Raw genomic sequence first — 23416 nt, 5'->3', positions numbered from 1 at the left:
CCCACTCACTCCAGTCTACCTTGGACAGTACACCTGAACGTTCCAGACTCTCCAGCTCTGCTTCGACGGCTGGGCGGATCGCATAAGGTACCGGTCTGGCCGTAAAAAATTTTGGGCTTGCGTTTTCTTCAATTTTAATTGTCGCTGTCATGCCTTTTAGTGTTGCCAGTCCTTGCTGGAACACTTCTTTCGTGTCAGTTAGGATCTTTGACAGTCGCCCAGGTGTGACATCATCATCCTTTTTGTCAGCCACAGTCAGTGCTTGTATGGAATGCCAATCCAGTTGTATTTTCTGGATCCATTCACGTCCCAGTAATGGTGGTCCTCCATCTTGCAATACATACAGGTCTAGTTTTGGTGTTTCCTTACCGTTATATATAACGGTCAGCCTTATTTTTCCTTTGGGGTAGATTTTTTGCCCCGTGTACGTCTTCAAAATAATTTTTGTGTCTCTCAAGGGTATGTGTGAGAATAGCCGCTCGTAGTGCCATCGGTTTATGACTGTTAGGGCTGATCCTGTGTCCAATTCCATCTTTACCTGGACTCCTGCTATCTTGAGAGTGAACCAAATGGTTCGGTGATTCTCCGTTGTGATCACATTATGTAGTTTCAGACAACTCAGTTCCCTGCTTTCGGAGTCGTTATCACTCTTTTGTTCGTCTGAACTATTCTCCGTCATCTTATGTACCTTCTTGTACTTTTCTTTGGTAGGTTTCTTATTGCTGGGTTTTTTTCCCGACCTGCAGACTCGTGCTATGTGTCCTACTTTTCCACACTGTCTGCACACTTTGTCTTTGAACCAGCAATCATTCTGGTCGTGTGTTGTTCTGCCGCAGCGATAGCACTTCTCTGTTCTATATGACATTTTGTTTGTGCCATATTCTTGCGGTCTCTGTTGTATCTCTGCAGCGCCCCGTGCTGCTGCTTCATATGATACCGCAATGCTGAAAGCCTTTTCCAGCGTAAGGTCCTTTTCAGATAAAAGCCGTTTCTGGGTTCCTTCACTTTGAAGCCCACACACAAACTTGTCCCTTAAGGTATCTGCCAGTCCCGCTCCAAACTGGCAGTGTTTCGATAGTTTGCGCAGTTCTGTTAAATAATCAGCATTGCTTTCATCCTTATGCTGGTTCCATTTGTGAAACTTGAATCTTTCTGCTATCAGCAGCGGTGTGGGGTTTAAATGTTCCTGTAGTATCGTTACTATGTCTTCAAAACTCTTTTCCATTGGCTTCGTTGGGGTTACTAGATTTCGTAATAACCCATACGTCTTTGCACCCATTAAATTTAACAATACCAACGCTTTCTTGTCATCTGACACCTCATTTGCCTTGCAGTGTACCTCTATTCGTTCGACATATGTAGTCCAATCTTCGACTTCATTGTCAAATGCGGTGATACTGCCACTCTTCGGCATTTTGGGTGTGGTTTAAAATGGCGTCTCCCAATGGCTTAAAATGGCGTCTCCCACACTTTCCTTCCTCCCCCGCTGCTGCCAACGCCGCTCCTGGCGTTTCTCGTGGCAATGGCGGCGCCCTGTAGGTTTCGTGCTCTTCTCCTGCGCTGCTGCAAACGCCGCTCTCGGCGGTCCTCGTGGCAATGGCGGCGCCTCGTGGGTTTCTGCGCGTCTCTCTCTCCCTCTCTTCGATGCTGCTCGGCCCCTGAACACCGGCTGCACCCTGTGCACTCTGCCCTCTCTCTCTCTCCCCCGTCGACGCTGTTCGGCCCTTTGCTGTGCCGCTCGGTTGGGCTCTAGCCCGCCGCTGTCCGGGAAGGGTCTGTGCACTACCTGTTGCCAGCCCGTTTCGCTGGACCACCTCGACTGGAAAGCCAAGCCTGGCTCTCGACAGCACCCCCCGCAATTCTCGAGCCTCTGCTGGATGGCTGGGCGGTTGCCCGTGGTCGACGCCCGAGTCTCTGGCCTTGACCTCCAATCCACTGATCTCCAGGAACGAATCCCCGGGAGGTGATGCAGAGTTGCAGGTAGTTTCGAACTTGCCTTGTCGCCAATGTTGTGTCTGTGTATAATAAGACACAGACTGCAGGAGAACGGTACAACAGGTGTTTACTCAACGTGGCTCACACTTGGACTGATCTGTCCAGATTACTACTCAGTGCTATATACAGGTGTGGTCACTGCCGGTACTGCAGTATACATGAGCTGTAAAAGATAGTTCCCCCCCTTAAAGGTATATACATTACAAACTGAACCAGTCATATCAACACCACGGCTACAAGAGCAGGGCAGAGGCTGGGTATCATGTGACTGGTGGCTCATCTCTTGACCCCTTAAAGCTTCCCTGCTATCTACAAGGTTCAAGTCAAAAGTTTGATGGAATATTCACCACTTACATGGATGGGTGTAGTCCAGCAGATGCCAGTGCTTGGAACGAGGGTGCTGCCATGAAGTCTTGTACTTGTCTCTCTGACAGAACAAGGTGTTGATTATGACAAGGCCATGTTCTAAGCATTTCAGCAGGAGGAGGGTACTGTTGGAGTTAACTTTCCCTACCCCATCTCTGCCGATCACACCTCCCCAGAGATCTGTGTCCTTTCCAACTCTGGCGTTAAAGTCACCAAGGAGGATCAGCTTGTTGCCCGTTGGGACTCGGGACAGAGATTGTTCGAGGCTGGAGTAGTATTCCTCTTTGGTCTCGTCTGTGGCTTCCAGTGTTGGGGCATACGCACTGATGACTGTAGCGCACTGGTTCCGGGCTAGGGTGAGCTGAAGAGTCATGAGGTGCTCGTTTATACTGCTAGGAGAGTCTCTGAGATACCCAACCAGTTCATTTTTTATGGCGAAGCCTACCCCATGGAGGCGGCGTTCTTCTTCAGGTTTGCCTTTCCAGAAGAAGGTGTAGCCACCACCTTGCTCCTTGAGCTGGCCTTCCCCTGCCCGCCGCGTCTCACTTAGGGCGGCGATGTCAATGACGAAACGTCTGAGCTCCCGAGCAACGATAGCAGTACTGTGTTCCAGTCTGTCACTGTTGGAGTTGTCCATGAGGGTCCTGTTGTTCCAGGTCCCGAACTTCATTTTAAATGGTGGAAGATGCCTGTGCGTGAATTCTTTTAACATAGGGTGGCCATTGCACACCAAGCACTGGCATCTGCTGGACTACGTCATCATCCGAGCGAGGGACCGCAAGGACGTCCGCATCACTCACGCCATGACAGGAGCTGATGACTGCTGGACAGACCACCGCCTAATCCGTTCTGTCATCTCCATCAATGTAGCTCCAAAACAGCGGCGGCAACAGAAACAATGCCGGAGGAAAATTAAAGCTGGAGCACTCAAAGACCCCGCTAAGAAAGCCCTATTCAGCCTGCGCCTCACAAACAACCTGACGACTCCCAGTGATGCAGAGACACAGAGTGCGCACAGCGCCTGGTCTGCACTCAAGGCCTCCATAATTAGCACCTGTGAAGAGACGCTCAGTCACTCGACCAGGAAACACCAAGACTGGTTCAACGAGAACGAGCAGGAGAACCAGGAGCTAATAAGCCGCAAGCGCAAGGCATTCCTGATCTGGAAACAGCAACACAACTCGGGAGCAAGAAAGCAGCTCTACAGAAGCCTGAAGGCTGAGGTCCAACAAAAAACTTGTGACTTAAAGAACAGATGGTGGGTGGAGAAAGCACAGGAGATCCAGCAGCTAGCCGACAACCATGACGTGCATGGATTCTTTAGCGCAGTCAAGACCATCTACGGCCCAAGCACCCAAGGCCCTACCCCACTGCGGGCCAAGAACAGAGAGGTACTCATCAAGGACAGAGAGGCAGTCAGTGCCCGCTGGAAGGAGCACTTCAAAGATCTCCTTAACCGCGAATCTGTCTTCGACACGAGTGTCCTCAACTCCATCCCACAGCATGCTACCCGCCACCATCTCAGTACAACCCCAACCTGGCATGAGGTTGAATAGGCCATCCGACAACTGAAGAACAACAAGGCCTCAGGAGCAGATGGAATCCCCGCCGAGGCACTAAAGCACGGCGGAGAAGCACTACTGGTGCGAATTCATGAACTCATTTCTCTTATTTGGAAGGAGCAGAGCATGCCAGGGGATCTCAGAGACGCCGTAATTGTGACCATCTTCAATAAATATAAAAACAGATAGCAAGAGTTTCTACAGTAATATAAAAATAAAAAGGGTGGCTAAAGTAAATGTTGGTCCCTTAGAGGATGAGACCGGGAAACTAGTGGTGGGGAACATGGAGATGGCAAAGACGCTGAACAAATATTTTGTATCAGTCTTTACAGTAGAGGACACTAAAAATATCCCAACACTGGACAAACAGGGGGCAATGGGGGGGGGGAGGAGCTAAACATGATTAAAATCACTAAGGAGATGGTACTCGGTAAAATAATGGGACTTAAGGCGAATAAATCCCCCGGACCTGATGGCCTACATCCTAGGGTCTTGAGAGAAGTGGCGGTAGGGATTGTGGATGCATTGGTGATTATTTTCCAAAACTCCCTGGACTCAGGAAAGGTCCTGGCAGATTGGAAAACTGCTAATGTAACACCCTTATTTAAGAAGGGAAGTAGACAAAAAGCTGGAAACTATAGACCAGTTAGCCTAACATCTGTGGTTGGAAAAATGTTGGAGTCCATTATTAAGGAAACAGTAACAGAGCATTTGGATAAACATAATTTAATAGGACAGAGCCAGCATGGTTTTATGAAGGGGAAGTCATGTTTGACAAATTTGCTCGAATTCTTTGAGGACGTAACATACAGGGTGGATAAAGGGGAACCAGTGGATGTAGTGTATTTGGACTTCCAAAAGGCATTTGACAAGGTTCCACACAAAAGATTACTGATCAAGATAAAAAATCATGGGATTGGGGTTAATATACTGGCATGGGTGGAAGATTGGCTATCTAACAGAAAACAAAGAGTTGGGATAAATGGTCCGTTCTCGAGCTGGCAAACAGTAATTAGTGGTGTTCCGCAGGGGTCAGTGCTGGGACCCCAACTCTTTACAATCTATATTAACGATTTGGAGGAAGGGACCGAGTGCAACATATCCAAGTTTGCCGACGATACAAAGATGGGAGGGAAAGCAGTGAGTGAGGAGGACATAAAAACCTGCAAAGGACATAGACAGGCTAAGTGAGTGGGCAGAGATTTGGCAGATGGAATATAATATTGGAAAGTGTGAGGTTATGCACTTTGGCAGAAAAAATCAAAGAGCAAGTTATTATCTAAATGGAGAGAAACTGCAAAGTGCTACAGTACAAAGGGATCTGGGGGTCCTGGTGCATGAAACACAAAAAGTTAGTATGCGGTGCAGCAGGTGATCAGGAAGGCCAATGGAATCTTGGCTTTTATTGCAAGGGGGATGGAGTATAAAAACAGGGAAGTCTTGCTGCAGTTATACAGGGTATTGGTGAGGCCACACCTGGAATACTGCGTGCAGTTTTGGTTTCCATATTTAAGAAAAGATATACTTGCTCTCGAGGCGGTTCAGAGAAGGTTCACTCGGTTGATTCCGGAGGTGAGGGGATTGACGTATGAGGAAAGGTTGAGTAGGTTGGGCCTCTACTCATTGGAGTTCAGAAGAATGAGAGGCGATCTTATCGAAACATATAAGATTGTGAGGGGGCTTGATTGGGTGGATGCGGTGAGGATGTTTCCACTGATGGGTGAGATTAGAACTAGGGGGCATAATCTTAGAATAAGGGGCTGCACTTTCAAAACTGAGATGAGGAGAAACTTCTTCACTCAGAGGGTAGTAAATCTATGGAATTTGCTACCCCAGAGAGCTGTGGAAGCTGCAACATTAAATAAATTTAAAACGGAGATAGACAGTTTCCTAGCAGATAAAGGGATTAGGGGTTACGGGGAGAGGGCAGGGAAGTGAACGTGAGTCTAGATTTGGATCAGCCATGACCCTATTGAATGGCGGAGCAGGCCCGAGGGGCCGTATGGCCTACTCCTGCTCCTACTTCTTATGTTCTTATGTAAAGGTGACAAGTCCGATTGCGATAATTACAGAGGAGTTTACCTGCTGTCTGCCACAGGGAAAGTCATCGCAAGAATCCTCCTCAATCACCTTCTCCCAGTGACCGAAGAGCTCCATCCAGAGTCGCAATGCGGATTCCGCCCACTAAGGGGCACAATGGACATGATCTTCACCGTACATCAATTACAAGAGAAATGCAAGGAACAGCACCAACCGCTGTACATGGCCTTCTTTGATCTCACATAGGCCTTCGACACTGTCAACCATGAGGGATTATGGAGTCTCCTCCTCAAATTCAGCTGCCTCAAAAGTTTGTCACCATCCTCCGCCTGCTTCACGACGACAAACAAGCCATGATCCTGACCAACTGTTCCACCACAGACCCAATTCACGTATGAACCGGAGTCAAGCAAGGCTGTGTCATCGCACCAATGCTCTTCTCGATCTTTCTTGCTGCAACGCTCCATTTCACCCTCAGTAACCTGCCCACTGGAGTGGAGCTAATTTACAGAACAAACGGGAAACTATTCAACCTCCGTCGCCTCCAGTCCAGATCCAAGGTCGTCCCATCCTCTGTCGTCGAATTACAGTATGCAGACGACGCTTGCATCTGCGCTCACTCGGAGGTCGAACTCCAAACCATCATCAACACCTTCAACGAAGCGTACGAGAGCATGGGCCTTACACTAAACATCCGTAAGGCAAAGGTCCTCTACCAACCTGCCCCGCCACACAGTACTGACCCCCGATTATCAAAATCCACGGCAATGCCTTGGACAACGTGGACCACTTTCCATAACTCGGGACAAGGGCAGACGTCGATGAGTAAGTCCAACACTGCCTTCAGTGTGCCAGTGCAGCCTTCGGTCACCTGAGGAAGAGAGTGTTTGAAGACCAGGACCTCAAACCCGGCACTAAGCTCATGGTCTACAGAGCAGCAGTGATACCCGCCCTGCTGTATGCCTCAGAGACATGGACCATGTAGAGCAGGCACCTCAAAGCACTGGAGAGGTACCACCAACGCTGCCTCCGCAAGATCCTGCAAATCCATTGGCAGGATAGGTGCACCAACATCAGTGTTCTTGCTCAGGCCAACATCCGCAGCATCGAAGCTTTGACCACGCTCAATCAGCTCCGATGGATGGGTCACATTGTCCGCATGCCCGATACGAGACTCCCAAAACAAGCGCTCTACTCGGAGCTCCGGCACGGCAAGAGAGCCCCAGGTGGGCAGAGGAAACGCTTCAAGGACACCCTCAAAGCCTCCTTGAAAAAGTGTAACATCCCCACCAACACCTGGGAATCCATGGCCCAAGACCGCACAAAGTGGAGGAGAAGCATCCTGGAAGGCGCCGAACACCTCGAGTCTCTTTGCCGGGAGCAAGCGGAAGCCAAGCGCAGGCAGCGCAAGGAGCGCACCTCAGCCCAAGCACCCCACCCACCCGCCCCTTCAACCACCGTCTGCCCCAGCTATGACAGAGACTGTAGGTCTCGCATTGGACTCAGCAGTCACCTGAGAACTAATTTTTAGCGTGGAAGCAAGTCATCCTCGGTTCTGAGCGAATGCCTATGAAGAAGAAGAGAAGGATGGGTGTAGCCATAACAACAGTCAAGAAGCTCGACACCATCCAGAACAGAGCAGTTCACTTGATCGGGGCCCATGCCACCAAATGCATTATCCACCCTCTCCATCACTGGTGCACTGTGGCCACAGTATGTACAAACTGCAGGTTGCACTCCAGCAACTCACCAAGCTTACTTCAATAACACCTCCCTCTCACCTGACCTCCACAACTGAGAAGGAAAAGAACAGCAATGTTGTGAGAACACCATCACCTCCAAGTCACAGACCATTTGACTTGAACGTTTATCACCATTTCCATTATCATTGCTGGGTCAATGTTCTGCTTTTCCTCACCTAACACCACCCTGGGAGCACCATCGCCAAAAGGACTGCAACACTTCAAGGAGAAGGCCCACCACAATCTTTTCTGGCCAACTCGGGATGGAAAATAAATGCAGTCCTGCCAGCATTGCCTGCTTAAAAAAAAAACAAATAATAAAACATGTATCAAACCAAGAATGACACTGGAAGCCAATTATAACGAGACAAGTTGACTGATCCGTGGTATATTAATGGTTAAAGTTACTAACTGATTTTTCAAAAAGTACACTGTCGGTAACAGTAGTTCTTCAATTGAGTTTAAAAGAAATATTCAGTTCACGACAATACAGTGACACAGGCCCATATTTCATTCATTCTTCTAAAGTATAAAATCTTACAGGCAGATAATTGCACCTTATTTTGTTCTGTTACAAATTGTATGGCTCTGAAGCGATTCTGTGCCTTTGTAGTTTTTTCAACACGTCAATAGAGCAGAAAATTGGAAGTTTGAAATTCCTTTTCTTTTATAGCTTTGTGGTAATATTACCTAAAGAAGAGAGTATGAGATTGGAACTAAAAGTCAGCCCTGCCTTTCAATTGGCTTGCTTCAACCAGGTCTGGCTGTAACTGCGAGGGCCAGTTTGTGTTTAATTTGGTTTGTTTTAAAAAAAAATCCAATATTGTCCCTATCTTATCCTGAAAGCCCTGCTCCTCTTGTTGGGAACAATCAACTTGACTTCACTCAAGTGACCATTCCTCAGGTGTAAGCTTAAAGAAACAATAACAATAACTGCATTTATATAGCAACTTTAAGATTTAAAAAAAGACATCCCAAGGGATTTCACAGAGCAGAATTGAAGCTGGTTGTCACAGACATGGAAGGGGACCCTGTGTTTACAGATATTGTCACCGAGGTAGAGAAGGGGCCAAAGATGGATCCTTGGAAAATTCCAGAAATCACCAGGCAGAAGCTAGAAGAGAGGCCATTGCTGAAGATGCACTGGGACAGGTAAGCGTAAAACCATGCAAGGGACAGTCCTACTGCGGTGGAGCACGGAGGGGAGAGGTAGTAAAGACAGCATTGTTTGACCTTGCTGAACTATTCAGAGAGGTCAAGGAGGAACAAAGGGCCACCGCCAGTCACAGAGGATATTGTGATTATTGGCAAGCATGGAAGGTATCAAAGCCAGACCTGAACCTGTCCCCACCAAAGGTCTAAACACGTGTACTTGCCAGCCATGGTCACTGGTCAGCGATCAGGAGCAGTACCCATATGGATTCCTTCACCTCCTTAGCCCTGAGAAGCTGAGCTCCATTTAATTATTCCAATTCCCACCTGAGCAAATACTAGCTAATTGAACACAGACCAAGGATGGAATCTGAGACTTTTTTGGTCTATAAGTTTCACTACCATCATGGATAGTATATTTACTCATTAAACCATCAAGGTATCTTGTAGTGAGATTATTGATATTGTAGGAATGTCTAGTTCCTATCCAAAGACTGAGGTCCACTCAGGCGATCAAACAAAACAAAGTTTAATGGAAACTAACAGGTTTAAACAAGTAATTACAGGAGAACATCGAGTGTAGGTCTGCTCAGTTCGGAGGCTCCACGAGGACTGCTCGGGCGGTCCCGTGGTTGACGTCATCACGTTCTTCCCACCAGTGGGGGATCATGTGATGAACGGCGTGACGTCATCGCGTTTACCCGCGCTGTTAAAGTAATCATGCTCTGTACAAGTAAACAGTATAAATAAAGATACAGATTCAGGCTGTAGCTAACATGCTGTTAAAGGGAATTATATACAAATGATCTGAGTCCTTTAGTGGCTCCGCCACATGCGCCCCCCCAGAATTGTCTTTAACAGCAAAAGTGAGATGGCGAAGAGGCCTGACGAACCTGTCCGAGCGACTTCTGTAACCCTGAAGTGGAAGCTGATGGACGGTGGTCAAGCTGGCGGGCGGTTGTGGTGGATCTGGCACGGCGACTGTGGGCGGTCAGCCACATTTTGGCGGTTGAGCGATCTCGACTGGGTGATCCAGGTCTAAGTGTGCCGGCTTCAACCGATCAACCGAAATGTGGTCCGGTTTACCTCCGATATCGACCGAAAAGGTTTTGTCTCCCAGCTCTATGACGCGGAAGGGACCAGTGTAAGGGGGCTTGAGCGGATCCCGGTGAGCGTCGTGGCGGATAAACACGTACTCGGCGCTCTTCAGCTCAGCTGGGACATGGGAGCTCTGTAAGCCGTGATGCGACGTAGGCACTGGAGCGAAACATCTGGCTGCCTCCTGGTGGCTGACGAGTTGCTGGGATGCGGACCATGGCTCTGTTGGAGATGGGAGGAAATCCCCTGGTATTTGTAGTAGCTGGCCATATGCGAGTTCCGCCGAGGACGATTGCAAATCTTCTTTGGGCACCGTACGAAGACCTAAAAGGACCCATGGAAGTCTGTCCACCCATACTGCGCCTTGAAGACTGGCCCGCAGAGCGGCTTTGAGCGACCTGTGGAATCGCTCGCACAGGCCGTTCGCCTGTGGATGATAGGCAGTGGTGCGATGTAGTTTGGTGCCGAGCCCCTGAGCCACAGCGTTCCAGAGCTCAGAGGAAAACTGCGGTCCATGATCGGAAGAGATGTCCGCCGGTACCCCGAAACGAGCAACCCAAGAGGAGATAAAAGCTCTAGCTACGTCTGCTGAAGTGGTGGAAACCAAAGGAACTGCCTCTGGCCATCTAGTGGTGTGGTCTACCATTGTGAGGATGTGTGTAAAACCTTGAGAAGGTGGAAACGGCCCCACGAGGTCCACATTCACGTGGTTGAACCGACGCTCCGGAACAGCAAAAGTGGCCAATGGAGCTTTTACATGACGCTGCACCTTGGCCTTTTGGCAGACCACGCAGGTGTTGGCCCAGTCGCGGGCATCCATGTGCATACCCCTCCAGACGAATTTTGATGACATCAGTCTTTGCGAGGCCTTCATGCCAGGGTGTGACAACCCGTGTATAGCGTCGAACACTTTTCGGTGCCAGGCGACTGGTACGATAGGGCGGGGTGCTCCCATGGAGACGTCGCAAAGAAGCGTGGTGCCTGCAGCATGGAATTTGACGTCGGCAGCTTGGAAGCTAGAGGGGCTGGTTCTGTATGACTGGACCTCTGGGTCCGAGGCGTGATCCGCAGCCATTAGGGCATAGCCAATTCCGAGTTGGACTGCGTGAACAGGCGCGCGGGAGGGGCAATCCGCCACCAGGTTGTCTTTGCCGGACAAATGCTGAATGTCCGTGGTGAATTCTGAAATGAATGTCAGGTGACGTTGTTGCCGACCTGACCACGGTTCGGCGGTCTTGGCCATAGTGAACGTTAGTGGCTTGTGGTCTACAAAAGCCGTGAACGGACATCCCTCTAGTAAGAATCAGAAATGGCGGATGACAAGAAAAAGGGCCAGCAACTCCCAGTCGAAAGTGCTGTACTTTCTTTCATTTCACCGTAGTTGACGGCTGAAAAACGCCAGCGGTTGCCACGTCCCATTCACCCACTGTTCCTGCACTGCGCCGATTGCGTAGTCCGATGCATCGGTGGTAAGGGCGATGGTGGCACCTGGAAGCGGGTGCGCCAGCATGGTTACGTTGGTCAAGGCGCCTTTGGTGTCGACAAATGCCCGGTCCATCTTGGCCGTCCAGCTGATCAGATCCTTACCGGACTTGGCCTTGAGGGCCTCATACAAGGGCTGCATAAGCAGGGCCTTCTTAGGGACGAACCGGTGATAAAAATTGACCATCCAGAGGAACTCTTGTAGGGCCTTGATGGTCTGCGGGCGCGGGAAAGATGCAACCGCCTCGACCTTCGTCTATAAAGGAATTGCGCCGTCTGATGTGGTGCGGTGGCCCAAGAAATCAATCCGCTGCAGGCCGAACTGGCACTTGGCCAGGTTGATAATCAAACCGTGTTGACTGAGGCGTGTAAAGAGGGTGCGCAGATGGCAGAAGTGCTCCTCTTTGCTAGGGCTGGCGATGAGGATGTCGTCGAGGTAGACGAAGAGGAATTTTAGGACCCGAAGCACAGAGTCCATCAAGCGCTGGAAAGCCTGTGCAGCGTTCTTCAAGCCAAACGGCATCCGCAGAATTCAAACAGGCCAAATGGGGTGATGGCTGCGGTCTTCAGGACATCTTACGGGTGCACGGGGACCTGGTGGTAACCACGGACGAGGTCGACTTTTGAAAAAAAGGTATTTCCCACCAAATGGGCCGAGAAATCTTGAATATGCGGGATCGGGTACCAATCAGGAGTAGTGGCGTCATTCAGGCGTCGGTAGTCGCCGCATGGCCGCCAGCCGCCGCCGGGTTTCAGAACAATGTGGAGAGGCGAAGACTAGGGACTATTCGACCGGCGAATAATCCCCAGCCGCTCCATCGTGTTGAACTCCGCTTTCGCAGCCGCGAGCTTGCCGGGTTCGAGTCGTCGGGCCCTTGTGTAAACCAAGGGGCCAGTAGTGGTGATGTGATGTTCTACACCATGTTTCGTGGCCGAGGAGGAGAAATTGGGCCTGGTCGGATCTGGGAACTCTCCGAGGAGGCGAGTGAAGTCATCTGGAGGTGGGAATGCACAGGAGACAGTGTGCGGCAGGCCGTTACCGCGGTGGCACTGGATGGAGTGGAACATGGCCGCATTGATCAACCGGCGGTGCCTGACATCGACCAGGAGGTCGTTGGCACACAAAAAATCCACCCCGAGGATGGCCTGTGAGACATTGGCCGTGATGAATTCCCAGTGGAAGCGTGGCCGCCGAAACACACCTGGACCCGCCGCCTTCCGAAGGTCCGATCTGCGCCATTAGCCACCACGAGGGAGGGGCCGCGGCCCCCAGCTTGTATATCAAGATTTGACGCAGGTAGGATGCTACACTGTGCCCCGGTGTCGCAAAGGAAACGTCGACCAGATAGGGAGTCGGTGATGAAGAGAAGCTTTCCCGAATCTCCGATGGCCATCGCAGCTGCGGGACGCTCGTTAGACCCGGTCCTCTTTCGCCAGGGTTGCTGCAGATGTTTTTTTTTAAGCGAAAAGCTGCAGGGAGGGCGGCAGCATCTTGCTTTTGCACCAAAACGGGCATGGTAGAAGCACAACCCCGCTGATGGAGGAGCTGGGGCAGCCTCTGTGGGGGATGGGCGCCTCGTGGCAGCGCAGTGCTGCAGTGTCATGGCGAAAATCTTGTCCGCTTCGGCAGCAAGCTCCGCGCAGTCTGTGACTTCGGACCTGGCTAGGGCAGCCTGAACTTGCTCCGGTAGTTGGCTGAGGAATAGCTCCCTGAGGAGGAAGCATTCCGGTTCGGAACCGAGGAGCGTGAGCATTTGGCTCATGAGCTCAGACGGCTTGGAGTCCCCGAGGCTGGGCATAGCGAACAGCCAGCGGGCGCGCTCCGACTTCGTGAGCCTGAAAACCTGTAGCAACCGCGCCTTTAACGTGTCACACTTGCGATCAGTAGGCAGACTACCAAGTAGGCTGATGATCCGCGAGGCTGTGGCGCTGTCGAGGGCGGAGACCACGTAATAATAACGGGTCTGATCCGCAACGATGTCCCTGATGGCGAACTGGGCTTCAGCCTGGATGAACCACGTGGCTGGTTGTTGCTCCCAGAACTGGGGTAGCTTCAAGGTAACAGTGTTCATTTCCATGTTGAGTATCTTCTGCGAAAACCGTTCGCAAAAGTCGGGGTCACCAATGTAGGAATGTTTAGTTCCTATCCAAAGACTGAGGTCCACTCAGGCGATCAAACAAAATGAACTTTAATGGAAACTAACAGGTTTAAACAAGTAACTACAGGAGAACATCGAGTGTAGGTTTGCTCAGTTCGGAGGCTCCACGAGGACTGCTCGGACGGTCCCATGGTTGACGTCATGATGTCATCACGTTCTTCCCGCCAGTGGGGGGCGTGACATCATCGCGTTTACCCGCACTGTTAAAGTAATCATGCTCTGTACAAGTAAACAGTATAAATAAAGATACAGATTCAGGCTGTAGCTAGCATGTTGTTAAAGGGAATTATATACAAACGATCTGAGTCCTTTAGTGGCTCCGCCACAATACCCTATAATAAACAAATATATAAATAGAAAGAAACAAACAAATAACTTGCATTTTTATACAGTGCCTTTCACAACTTCAGGACATCCCAAAGCACTTTACAGCCAATTAAGTACTATTGAAGTGTAGATACTACTGGGGGGTGGGTGGATTCAAGAAAGAGTAAATTTAAAAGCAGCAAGATAAATGCCAAGGCTCTACAGCAGAGTAGAGTTTTGGGTAAAAATAAGCAGAGTGGGTCAGGAAGGGACAGAGAGAGTAACAAAGGTAATAAAGCATCAGTGACTAAGGTGACATCAGGGAAAAAGAGAAATAAATCAAAGCTAAAGGTACTATACCTGAATGCACGAAGCATTCGCAACAAAATAGATGAATTAATAGCGCAGATAGAAATTAATAGGTTTGATCTAATAGCCATAACGGAGACGTGGTTGCAAAGTGGCCAAGGTTGGGAATTAAATATTCCAGGATAATTAACTTTTAGAACAGATAGGCAAAATGGAAAAGGAGGAGGGGTAGCCCTGATAATAAAGGATGGGATAAAGACAGTAGAGAGAAAGGATCTTAGCTCCGAAAATCAAGAAGTAGAATCAGTTTGGGTGGAGCTAAGAAACAGCAAGGGGCAGAAAACATTGGTGGGAGTTGTTTATAGGCCCCCAAACAGTAGTTGTAATGTAGGGCAGAGCATAAATAAGGAAATTAGAGGCACATGTAACAAGGGTAATACAGTGATCATGGGGGACTTTAATCTACGTATAGACTGGGCAAACCAAATTTGCAGTAATAGTGTGGAGGACAAATTCATGGAATGTATGCAAGATAGTTTTCTAGATCAGTATGTTGAGGAAACAACCTGGGGAACAGGCTATTTTAGATCTAGTATTGTGCAATGAGAAAGAAATAATTAATAACCTTGTAGTAAAGGGGCCTTTAGGGAAGAGTGAACATAATATGATAGAATTTTATATTGAGTTTGAAAGTGATTTAGTTAAATCCGAAACGAGGTTTTTAAATCTAAACAAATCAAACTACGTAGGTATGAAGGGCGAGTTGGCTAAGGCAGATTGGGAAACTACATTAAAAGGTATGATGGTAGAGAAGTAATGGCTAGCATTTACAACAAATATACATTCCTTTAAAGCACAAAAACCGCACAGGAAAAGTGATCCAACTGTGGCTAAGAGAAGTTAAAGATAGTGTTAGATCAAAGGAAAAGGCTTATAATGTTGCCAAAAAGATTAGTAAGCCTAAGGATTGAGAGTATTTTAGAATTCAGCAAAGGAGGATCAAGAAATTGATAAAGAAAGGGGAAATAGAATATGAGAGTAAACTAACGAGAGACATAAAAACAGACTGTAAAAGCTTCTATAGGTATGTAAAAAGGAAAAGTTGAGCAAAAGTAAATGTGGGTCCCTTACTGGCGGAGAAAGGCGAAATTATAATGGGGAATAAGGAACTGGCAGAAAAATTAAACAAATACTTTGGCCGTGAATTTAATAGCGCACAGGGGGCAGGCTTGGAGGCGGGTCTGTTGTGAAAATCGGAAAAACTGTGTGTGGGCTGCGAACCCGCCTCCACACAACTTTGACAAGTGTCGGGTCAGCCGCTCCTGAATTGACCCAACACCAAACGGTGGGAGAGGCAGTTAAGGCAGTTAACAGCTTGTTAACTGTCAACAAGGGCAGACGTCGATGACGAAGTCCAACATCACCTTCAGTGTGCCAGTGCAGCCTTCGGTCGCCTGAGGAAGAGAGTGTTTGAAGACCAGGACTTCAAACCTGGCACTAAACTCATGGTCTACAGAGCAGCAGTGATACCCGCCCTGCTGTATGCCTCAGAGACATGGACCATGTACAGCAGACACCTCAAAGCACTGGAGAGGTACCACCAATGCTGCCTCCGCTAGATCCTGCAAATCCATTGGCAGGATAGGCGCGCCAACATCAGTGTTCTCACACAGGCCAACATCCCTAGCATCGAAGCTTTCACCACGTTCAATCAGCTCCGATGGATGGGTCACATTGTCCGCATGCCCGATACGAGACTCCCAAAACAAGCGCTCTACTCGGAGCTCTGGCACGGCAAGAGAGCCCCAGGTGGGCAGAGGAAATGCTTCAATGACACCCTCAAAACCTCCTTGAAAAAGTGCAATATCCCCACTGACACCTGGGAATCCCTGGCCCAAGACCGCACAAAGTGGCGGAGAAGCATTCGAGAAGGCGCCGAACACCTCGAGTCTCTTAGCCGGGAGCAAGCAGAAGCCAAGCGCAAGGAGCGCACGTCAACCCAAGCACCCCACCCACCCACCCCTTCAACCACCATCTGCCCCACCTGTGACAGAGACTGTAGGTCCTACATTGGGCTCATCAGTCACCTGCAAACTCATTTTTAATGTGGAAGCAAGTCATCCTCGCTTCCGAGGGACTGCCTAAGAAGAGGATGAAGAAGAACTGCCTGGATAATCCTATTTTAAAGGCCTGATCTGATTTTGGAGGTTTTCCACCATGCTGCCCGCCTTCATAATAACACACCAGGTGAATCGAGTCGGGTTGAGCGAGGACCTGAAGTGTTGCCAGCTGCTCGAGCAGCTTAAAAGCGGCCCTGCAATCTCTCATAGTTCCAGGTGCCACAACTTAGTGCTTTGAGGTTTGGGAGACATTTTGCAGCTCTACTAATATTGTGAGTGTTGTGGCTGAAATCCATCTGCTGTGTGGCCTCCTTGGAATACTCTCTCGCCACTTTCTCTGAGCGCAAACAACGTCCATTCCTCGACTGAGATATGTATCAGCGGTATGGAAAGCATTTATGTATATCCCCTCATCCTGGTCGTCAGATTCGGAGGAACAACAGCCGTGGCAGCAGCGCAACCAGGCACAGCAGCAGCACCAACAGCAGGAGCGGCAACCTTCTCCTCATCCACCTGATGATGCACAGGGCAGTGGGTGTCAGCGCAGGGCTGCACCTCGCCGCAGAAGATACCCCCAGCACCGGCTTTACAGGTAGAGGATGAGCTTCCTCAACATGACTGAGCAGCAGCGCCAAAGGAGGCTGAGACTTCCCCGAGACGTAATCGCTGACATCTGTGCAATGCTGCACCAACACCTGGAGCCCAGGGGAGCATGTGGACACTCCTTACCAGTAGCTGTCAAAGTTATCACCACTGCACTCAACTTCTTTCCTTCGGGCTCCTTCCAGGGATCATCTGCAGCCATCAGCGGCATCTCCCAGTCGGCCGCACACACCTGCGTCACGCAGGCTACCGATGCCATCTTTGCAAAGGCGCACAATTACATTCACTTCTCCATGGATGAAGCAAGTGTAACCTCGCGTGCGTTTGGCTTTGCAAATATGGCAGGCTTCCCAAGGGTGTAGGGCATCGTAGACTGTACACATGTGGCCATTAGGGCGCTCCATCACAACCCAGCTGTTTTTGTCAACCGCAAGGGCTTCCACTCCCTTCACATCCAGCAGGCGTGTAACCACAGGAACATCATCATGCATGTTTGCGCCAAGTACCCTGGCAGTTGCCATAACTCCTTCATCCTGCGCCAGTCTACTGTGCTTCAGCTCTTCAATCCGCCAACCCAACTTTCTGGATGGCTACTTGGCGACAAGGGCTATCCCCCGAAAAAATGGCTCATAACACCGATGTGGAGGCCATCAAACGAGGCTGAGGAGCGCTACAATGTGAGCCACATTTCCACCTGAAGCATCATAGAGCAAACCATCAGCTTTCTCAAAATGCACACTTCCAATGCCTTGACAGATCTGGTGGAGCCCTGCAGTATGCACCAGCCACGGTGTCCAGATTCATCATCATCTGCGGTGCCCTGCACAACACCGCACAGTGTCGTGGCTTAGCGCTCCCTGAGGAACAAGTGGCTCAGCACAGAGCATCCTCAGAAGAAGAGGAGGAGGATGAGGAGGAGGAGGAGGATGAGGAGGATGAGGAGGAGGCACGCCTTGCAGGGTCGGATGTGACCAATGCAGCAGCACTCGCTCTCATTGCTGGCCGTCATGCAAGGGATGCACTCATCCATGCCAGATTTGCGTAAGCTTAAGCTTCAACCACAGGTGGCTAGCATATGGCTAGGAATGTGTGGACGAACTTCTTAAAACGCCATATATTATCTCTCCAATAAACAGTTCTTTCCTAGCACTTTCACTATCATCATTACAAATACAAGTCACCCTGAGACCTCAATGTGCAACTTCCATTTCCCAGAACACATAGGCCAGAACTTCAACTGTTTGCCATCACTTTTGTTTAATACAATCACAAAAGGATGACAATGGCAAATATACAACAGAACAAAACATTGATGCACTATCAACAACACCAAAGACTACGAGTTGAACTTATACGAAGTAGGCTTTTATTGACTAAGAACTGGAGCATGCCTCTGCTAGTGGATCCATCCTAAGAGCTCCCGGGGGAAGGGTGGTGAGTCACCTTTATACCCGGGCTTAGGGGTGGAGCCAGGGGCGGAGACATGCCCGGACCTGTACACAGTTAACAGTGGTTTACCACACAGACATGTACAGAGTTAGCAGTGGTTTACCACATTCACCCCTCGTTTAAAAAAGAGTCCGGCGGGTGAAGTGTTTCATAAGTTCGTATACGAAAGTCTCTCCGGGAGTCTTGTCTGCCGTAATGATCTTCGTGGTGCCGGTTGCGGCGGTTCTTTGCCCGTGGCCGCTCCTCGCGTGGGACGGAGCACTGGCGTGTCGTCCTCTCGGGGTAGGGGTGGCACCGGCATGTCGTCAGTTCGTGGTAGACACCCCGGTGGTGCGTCGTGGGGAGTGGTGGTGGGTGGAGGTAGTGGATGGTGATCGATGGCGTTTCGGGTGGTACCTGAGGGTGCGAGGTCTCGAATTGAGACTGTGTCCTCCCGCCCGTCAGGGTACGCCACGTAGGCGTACTGTGGGTTGGTGTGGAGGAGGTGAACCTTTTCGAAAAGGGGGTCCGTCTTATGGCTCCTCACATGTTTCCTGAGCAGGACGGGTCCCGGAGACGTCAGCCATGGCGGTAGTGATGTCCCCAAGGTGGATTTCCTGGGGAAGACGAACATCTTCTCATGAGGGGTGGCGTTTGTGGCAGTACAGAGCAGTGATCGTATGGAGTGGAGCGCATCGGGGAGGACATCTTGCCAGCGGGAGATTGGGAGGCCCTTGGATTTTAGGGCGAGCATGGCGGTCTTCCACACCGTTGCGTTCTCCCTCTCTACCTGTCCGTTACCCCGGGGGTTGTAGCTGGTATCACAGAATCACAGAATCACAGAAACCCCACAGTGCAGATAGAGGCCATTTCGGCCCATCGAGCCTGCACCGACACATATCCCACCCGATCCCCGTAACCCCTACACCAACACATATCCCACCCTATCCCCGTAACCCCACGTATTTAATCCCCCTAACACTAAGGGTCAATTTATCATAGCCAATCAACCTAACCCGCACATCTTTGGACTGTGGGAGGAAACCGGAGCACCCGGAGAAAACCCACGCAAACACGGGGAGAATGTGCAAACTCCACACAGACAGTCACCCGAGGCCGGATTCGAACCCGGGTCCCTGGCGCTGTGAGGCAACAGTGCTAACCACTATGCCACCGTGGTAGTCCTGCTCGTGGCTATGCCCTTCTCGAGCAGGTACTGGCGCAGCTCGTCGCTCATGAACGACGAGCCCCTGTCGATGTGGATGTAATTGGGGAAGCCAAATATGGCGAACAGGTCGTTGAGGCACCTGATGACTGTGGCGCTGGTCATGTCCGGGCAGGGGATGGCGAAGGGGAAACGGGAGTACTCGTCAATAATATTGAGGGAAGTACGTGTTGCGGTCAGAGGAGGGAAGGGGCCCCTTGAAATTGACGCTGAGACGTTCGAAGGGGCGGGTGGCTTTAATCAGGTGTGCCCTGTCTGGCCTATAAAAATGCGGTTTGCATTCAGCGCAGACCTGGCAGTTCCTGGTCATGGTCCTGACCTCCTCGATGGAGTAAGGCAGGTTGTGAGCTTTAATAAAATGGAAGAACCTGGTGACCCCCGGGTGGCAGAGATCATTGTGGAGGGTCCGTAGCCTATCGACTTGTGCGTTGGCACATGTCCCACGGGATAGGGCGTCTGGGGGCTCATTAAGTTTCCCGGGCCGGTATAAGATATCGTAGTTGTAGGTGGCTAACTCGATCCTCCACCGCAATATCTTATCATTTTTGATTTTCCCCCTTTGTCTGTTGTTAAACATAAATGCTACTGACCGTTGGTCAGTGAGCAGGGTGAAACATTTACCGGCCAGGTAATGCCTCCAGTGCTGTACCGCCTCCACTATCGCCTGGGCCTCCTTCTCGACTGAGGAGTGTCGAATTTCGGGGCCCTGGAGGGTCCGTGAAAAGAAGGCCACGGGTCTCCCCGCCTGGTTAAGGGTTGCGGCTAGGGCGAAGTCGGATGCATCGCTCTCCACTTGGAAAGGGATGGACTCATCCACTGCGTGCATTGTGGCCTTCGCAATGTCCTCTTTTATGAGGGTGAAGGCCGCACGGGCCTCTGCCGTCAGGGGGAAGGAGGTTGACTTGATGAGGGGCCGGGCTTTGTCCGCATAGTTGGGCACCCACTGGGCGTAGTAAGAGAAGAACCCTAGGCATCTCTTCAGGGCTTTTATGCAGTGAGGGAGGGGTAGTTCCAGTAGGGGGTGCTTTCGGTCGGGGTCGGGGCCGATGACTCCGTTTTCCACCACGCAGCCAAGAATAGCGAGGCGCGTGGTGCGGAACATACATTTTTCTCTGTTGTATGTCAGATTCAGCCGTTGGGCCGTACGGGGGAATTTTTCTTGGTTGGCGTCGTGGTCATGCCGGTCATGGCCGCAGATGGTGACATTGTCTAGATAGGGGAAGGTGGCCTGCAGCGCGTTCTGGTCAGCCATCCGGTCCATCTCCCTTTGGAAGACCGAGACCCCGTTGGTGACACCGAAGGGGACTCGGAGGAAGTGGTAGAGGCGACCGTCAGCCTCGAAGGCCGTGTACTGGCGGTCCTCAGGCCTGATGGGGAGCTGGCGGTATGCCGACTTCAGATCAATCGTCGAGAATACCCGGTATTGTGCTATCTGGTTGACCATGTCAGATATGCGGGGAAGTGGGTATGCATCTAATTGCGTGTATCGATTGATCATCTGGCTGTAATCAATAACCAGGCGCTGTTTTTCGCCGGTCTTCACTACCACCACTTGGGCTCGCCATGGGCTGGTGCTGCCCTCGATAATCCCTTCCCTCAGTAGTCTTTCTACTTCTGATTTAATAAAGCTCCTATCCCCGGCACTGTACCGCCTGCTTTTAGTAGCAATTGGCTTGCAGTCTTTGGCGAGGTTAGCGAACAACGGAGGGGGTTTGACCTTCAGGGTGGACAGGCTGCATACTTTGCGCGGCGCCGTGTTTAAATTCTGCCGGCTGCAGACTGTAAGTGGGGGCAGGGGCCCGCCATATGCCATCGTGACGCTCTCCAGATGGCACTGGAAGTCTAATCCTAGCAGTACGGGAGCGCAGAGCTGTGGCAGGACGAGGAATTTAAAATCTCTGTACTCCACGCCGTTCACTGTCAGCGTCGCTACACAGTAGCCGCCGACGTCCGCCGTATGGGACTTTGAGGCCATAAAGACCTGGTGGCGTGTGGGCATAACCGATAGGGAGTAACGTCGCACTGTGTCGGGGTGGATGAAGCTCTCCGTGCTTCTGCAGTCGAAAAGGCAATTTGTGGCATGGCCATTTACCTTTACGTTCATCATGGACCTGGCTAGTTGATGGGGCCTAGATTGGTCCAGGGTGATGGAGGCCATTGTCGAGGTCGGTGGGTCGCTGTAGTATTCGCCCGCGCCGGGGGCCTGGTCCCAAAATAGTGTCCAAGATGGCGGCTCCCCCGCGGCTGGTGGTGCCCAAAATGGCGGCCCGCATGGCTCACACGTGGTTGGTGGGGTCCAAAATGGCGGCCTGCATGGTTCACATGCGGCGCTGCTGGAATTGGGGGTCGATTTCGCCCTGCACACTCTCGCATAGTGGCCTTTCTTGCCGCATTTGGAGTAGGTCGCGTCCTTTGCTGGGCATTGCTGTCTGGGGTGCTTGGCCTGGCCGCAGAAGTAGCATTTCTGGCCTCTGGTCATTGCAGCTGTATTTGGGCTGCTGGCGGCTTGTGGCCTTACCGGGTCCAAAGATGGCTGCTCCCGTGACATCCACGTGGCCATCCGGTCGGGGGGTAGGCGTCCATGTTCTGGAGGGCCACGTATAATGAGTTAGCGAGGGCCACCATCTTCTGCAGGTCGAGCCCCCTCTGTTCCAGCAGCCTCTGCCGAGTATAGTTGGACCTGATGCCGGCTACGTAGGCGTCTCGGATCAGGTCTTCCGTGCATTCCTTGGCCGTCACCGCTTTGCAATTACAGGCCCGGCCAAGGACTCTCAGTGCCAGTAAAAATTCGGCGCCCGATTCCCCGGGGCGCTGTTTTCGGGTAGCCAGGAGGTGTCTGGTGTAGACCTCGTCAACAGGCCTCACGTATTGTTCCTTTAGCCTTGCGATGGCGGCCGCGTAAGTTGTGACGTCTCGGATGATCGAGTAGACTCGGTGGCTCACCCGTGAGTTCAAGACAAGCCGTTTCGTGTCATCTGTAGTGACGGTAGTGCTGGAGGCCTCCAGGAAGGCTTCAAAACAGCTCAGCCAGTGTTCAAAGTTATTGGCTGCATCTGCTGCTTGAGGATCCAGGTCTAAACGTTCCGGCTTCAAGATTTGCTCCATGTCGAAAATTTAGTCAATAAAATTGATGCACTATCAACAACACCAAAGACTACGAGTTGAACTTATACGAAGTAGGCTTTTATTGACTAAGAACTGGAGCATGCCTCTGCTAGTGGATCCATCCTAAGAGCTCCCGGGGGAAGGGTGGTGAGTCACCTTTATACCCGGGCTTAGGGGTGGAGCCAGGGGCGGAGACATGCCCGGACCTGTACAGAGTTAACAGTGGTTTACCACACAGACATGTACAGAGTTAGCAGTGGTTTACCACAAACACCCAAGTGACTACCCTTCTGACTATTTGTGTGTTAACTTCCTCTTATGCGTGCGTCTACGTGGTGCTTCCCCTGAGGCTTCAGTAGATGTAGAGGCACCTTGATCACTTTGATGCTGAGCCTGCTTAGATGCCTTTGGCGGGCGTCCTCTGGGTTTGTGAGCCTGGGAGGGCTCTGCAACAGTCTGCTTTTCCTGTGGCTGTGCAGGGGCTGAGACGGCCATCTCAGTTGGGTGAGGAACCTGGGGCTCTGACCAAGGGCTCCGCAGTGGCAAGGTCGTGCGAGCGCTTGGAGAGGAGCCCACACTTCCTTGTTGGATGCCACCAACATCCCTCTCATGGGTCACCTGCACTTCACTGCTAGCATGTGGCTGGAGAGCACCTTGCTGCACATCAGTGGGGCCATGAGGGCCCGTCTCAGTACTGACAATCCTCATACCAGCGACATCCATG

The sequence above is a fragment of the Somniosus microcephalus genome, chromosome 4, assembly GCF_052327205.1.
Source record: "Somniosus microcephalus isolate GS21.2 chromosome 4, FLI_Smic_1.0, whole genome shotgun sequence".
Lineage (NCBI taxonomy): Eukaryota > Metazoa > Chordata > Chondrichthyes > Squaliformes > Somniosidae > Somniosus > Somniosus microcephalus.
This window is presented reverse-complemented; position numbering follows the sequence as displayed.